The sequence below is a fragment of the Notolepis coatsorum genome (assembly GCF_963971535.1).
Source record: "Notolepis coatsorum genome assembly, chromosome: 1".
Taxonomy (NCBI): Eukaryota; Metazoa; Chordata; class Actinopteri; order Aulopiformes; family Paralepididae; genus Notolepis; species Notolepis coatsorum.
Window position 1 is genome coordinate 74,602,260 of NC_140165.1, and position 4,990 is coordinate 74,607,249.

Here is a 4,990-nt window from a genome sequence, read left to right on the forward strand (position 1 = left end):
ATGTTTTCATCTGGTCAGGTGCGCTGTCACCTAATATGTAATTTTTTGCATCTGTATCTGGTCAGGTGCGCCGTCACCTAATGTTAATATGTTTTCTTCTGTGTCCCTCAAATCCAGACACCCACTGGTTTAACTACGGATCCCAAGCTAATTAATGAAGAATTTAAAAACTTTTATACCGGGAGCTCCAGTAGCTCACCGCATATCTCGGCGCTATTTCTGCGTCGGGGAAAACCGTGCTCGTCACGGATCTGGGGGACACGAGTTCGATTCCCGGACCCGCCGTCATTTCTCAGAATGTCTTCCCCTGCTCTACATCCCGTTTCAACCTGTTTCTGTCGGTCATGCTTGACCAGAAAAAGCGATAAACGCTAAAAAATTAAGTTTAAAAAAAAAAATACTTTTATACCTCCTTATATACATCTGAACAAACCTCTGACCCTTCTGCCTATGATAATTTCTTTAACTCATTGGATATACCACAAATAAACCCGGAGGCTGCCACGGGGCTGGAGGGACCTATCACGATAGATGAGCTCAGAGAGGCCGCCTACTCTATGCAAACAGGGAAGTGTCCGGGGCTAGATGGTTACCCTCTAGAGTTCTACAGCAAATTCTTTGATAAACTGGCACCAATTTTAATTGACATGTATGCAGATTAATTTAGGTCACTTAAGTTACCCCCATCCCTTACCCAAGCCTCGATTTCTCTGTTGCTAAAAAAAGATAAAGACCCCTTATCCTGTGGAAGTTGTCGTCCTGTCAGTCAGTTGACGGTGGATTTAAAGCTTTTATCAAAGCTCTTAGCTATGCGCTTAGAACCTGTCCTTCCCAATATCATCTCTCCAGACCAAACAGGTTTTTATCCAGAATAGATATTAATTTTCCAACATTAGGCATCTTTTCTGTATAGCCCTTCCTCCACAACTAGCCCGGAGGCTGTCATCTCATCAAAGCTTTTGACCGTGTGGAGTGGGGCTATCTTTTCAATACGTTGAAAAAGTTTGGACTTGGGGATAACTTTGTAGCCTGGGTGAAATTACTTTACACCTCTCCCACTGCCTCAGTAAGGACTAACAACATGCGTTCAGCACAGTTCCATTTACACCGCTCCACGAGACAGGGTTGCCGTTTGAGTCCACTCCTGTTCATTTACATTTACATTTACATTTAGTCATTTAGCTGACGCTTTTATCCAAAGCGACTTACAAGTTCTGTACGACAAGCCATCAGGAAGGGCACAACTCTATCAGCTGAGCAACAATGTTCATCAAAGTGTTGAGTGCTACAGTGTAGGTTAGTTTATTAGGACAAGTGCATGACAGTACGGTTAGTTAGGGTTAGATTTTATTTTTTTTTTTTTTTTTTTTTTTATTCAGATAATGGTTGAAGAAGTGCGTCTTTAGTCGACGGCGAAAGATTGGACGTGATTCGGCTGTCCTAACTGGGGTGGGTAGTTCATTCCACCATTGTGGGGCAAGGACTGAGAATAGGCGACTTCTCTTTGATGACCCTCCCGGAGCTTGGATAGGAGTAGGTCTGAGGCGGCCAGAAGATGCAGAGCGTAGGGGTCTTGAGGGTGTGTAGTTAGAGACCATTGACCGGAGGTAGGCGGGAGCGGTTCCCTTTGCCGCACGGTATGCTAGGTCGAGGGCCTTGAAGCGGATTCGTGCAGCAATGGGGAGCCAGTGCAGGTCCCTAAGAAGTGGGGTGACATGGGCCGACTTCGGTAGGTTTGAGATCAGGCGGGCCGCTGCGTTCTGAATGAGTTGAAGAGGCTTAGTGGCAGTGGCCGGGAGGCCAGCGAGCAGTGCATTGCAGTAGTCGAGGCGGGAGATGACTGTTGATTGGACGAGGAGTTGGGTGGCTTCTTTTGTCAGGAAGGGGCGTATCCTTCTGACGTTGCTCAGGAGGAATCGGCAGGTTCTGGTCGTCGCTGCGATGTGAGCAGAGAAGTTCAACTGGTCGTCGAGGACAACACCAAGGTTCTTGGCGGTCGGGGACGCAGTCACAGCTGCATTCTCGACTGTGATTGAAAGGTCGGTTAGGGGGGAGGATTTGGCCGGCAGGTGGAGCAATTCTGTTTTGCTTAGGTTCAGTTTGAGGTGGTTGGACGTCATCCAGGCTGAGATGTCGGACAGACAGGCCGAGATCCGCACAGAGACGTGGATATCTGAGGGAGGGAAGGAGAGGAAGAGTTGAGTATCGTCGGCATAACAATGGTAGGAGAAGCCATGAGACGTGATAATGTTACCCAGTGATTTAGTGTAGAGGGAGAAGAGAAGGGGTCCTAAAACCGAGCCCTGGGGGACACCCGTCCGCAGGGGGCGGGTGGCCGACAGGGTCCCTCTCCATGACACTTGGTAGGAGCGGTCATTGAGGTATGATGACAGCCATGTCAGCGCAGAGCCAGCCACTCCCATTCCTGCGAGGGCCGCAAGGAGGATCTGGTGGTTGACTGTGTCGAAGGCTGCAGATAGATCTAGGAGAATCAGGACAGAGGAGAGGCCTTTCGCTTTTGCTAAGTGAAGTGCCTCTGTGACCGCAATGAGGGCTGTCTCTGTGGAGTGACCAGTCCTGAAGCCTGACTGATTAGGGTCTAGGAGGTCATTCTGTAAGAGATAAGTAGTAAGTTGGTTGGATACAGCACGTTCAAGTGTTTTAGAAAGGAAGGAGAGAAGAGAGACAGGACGGTAGTTGCCTATGACAGTAGGGTTCAGGGTTGGTTTTTTTATGAGCGGCGTGACTCTGGCTTGTTTTAGGGAGGTGGGGACCACCCCCGAGTTGAGTGAGGAGTTGATGGTTGCAGTTAGGAATGGGAGGATGTCTGGTGCTATGGTCTGGAGGAGTGGGGAGGGTAGCTGGTCCAGCTGGCAAGTAGTCGGACGGTTTGACGTTACCAGTGTCAGGGTCTCTGCTTCTGTAATGGGAGAGAAAGATGACAGAGTGAAGGATGAGGTTCTCGATTCAGCATTTGGAATGGGTGGGGGTTGGGAGAAGGAGCTGCGGATGTTCTCCACTTTTTCCTCAAAGAAGATCGCAAAGTCTTCGGCAGAGAAAGATGAGGGAGGGGGGGGTGGGGGGGGAGTGAGGAGGGAGGACATGGTAGCATGCAGTTTGCGAAGATTCTTGGCAGAGGCCTCGATCCTATGGTGGAAGAAAGAAGCTTTGGCATTAGTGATGGTTTTGGAGAATGTTAACAAGAGGTTGTGATATGTGTCGATGTCAGCAGTGAGGCGTGACTTTCTATACTTCCTTTCAGCTGCTCTCAGGACCTGTCTTTGTTCTCTCACTGGATCTGTCAGCCATGGACTGGGTGGGGAACGGCGGGCAGGTTTCTCAACGAGGGGACAGAGCTTGTCGAAGGAGGTTGCCGATGTCGCCATTGAACCGTTGGCCATCGCACTTCGATCAGACCTTCATATAAAAGGTATAATCAGAGGGGGTGTTGAGCAGAGGACCTCCCTGTATGCAGATTACCTGCTTCTATACATTTCTGACATATCCACATCTATTCCAGCTGCACTTGACATATTCACCCGATTTGGCCATATCTCAGGGTATAAACTCAATTTAGACAAAAGCGAACTTCTTCCATTGAATGCAGAAGCTCGAAATTATCCACTGCATAACTTTCCATTGAAAATGTCCCCCCATGGCTTCAAATATCTCGGTATCCAAATTAGGGCTACATTTGGGGACCTATTCAAATTACATTTTGGCACTCTACCGACTAGATTTCAGGAAGATTTTGAACATTGGTCATTATTACCTCTCTCTCTTGCTGCACGTATCAATTGCGTTAAGATGAACTCTCTCCCAAGGTTCTCTTATCTTGTCCAGTGTCTGCCTATCTTTCTTCCCCACTCATTCTTTCACAAAATTGACAGCCTAGTGTCCAAATTCATTTGGAATAACAAAGTTCCAAGAATTAGTAAAGCTCTATTACAAAGGCCTAGACCTCTGGGTGGCATGGATTTACCTAACTTCAGAACCTACTATTGGGCAGCCAATCTCAGAATCATACAGCACTCGTTACAGTCAGACAAACCTCTGGTGTGCCCTATGTGGGTTGACATCGAAGCCTCATCCGTCAAACCTGCCTCACTAACCGGTCTTATACATGCCCCCATTAGTTTTCCAATGGCCCCCTACTCCAAAAATATTATTGTTAAAACTACATTCAGAATTTGGAATCAATTCAGACGCCACTTTGGGTTTCAAACTCAATCCCACTTGGCTTCGATAGCAGCTAACCCTTTATTTCACCCCTCACTGAAGGATGGAGCATTCTCCTTATGGACCTCACTCGGTATTAACACACTAGGTGACCTGTATATAGCAGTGGAGGTTATTGCATGACAACTAGTGAGGCAGTGCTTCACTAGTAATATACAGACAAAAAATATATATTATTATTAATATACCTATATATTTTAATTAATTTATTATTATTATTTTCCACTGTGAAAAAAACAATGGCAGTGAATTTTTTTCTTCTTCAAAAATGTCCAAGTGACAGCTCTGAGCTCTCTGACCTGGTCTGATCCCATAATTTGATGGCCAGCTGTCAATCACTCACTGCAAAAAAAGTGCATGGGCTTGGCTTAAGAATATAATTATCCAATCAAAAGGCGGGTAGTGAGGCCATGCACACTTGATTGATTGACATTCATGCCGTGCCACATTGTGTTGACAAACTTAAGATCCAATCAGAGATTGGCACCAGCTAATGAGACAACGCTGCGGCTGGACCCTATTGTTGACTGTGTGCAATTTGCCTTGAAAGAGACATAGAAAAGAAGAGATTAATTTGCCTAATATAATAATTCATATTTTAAGATCTTTATTCAATTGTTGAACTTCATCAACTTATTGGGTCTCATTCTCCAACGGACTTACGACAAAAAGGGCTTTCTCTTAGGGCCATTTGAGACCTTTTCGGGCAAGACATGAATAACAATATATTATAATCATATTATCAGCGGTA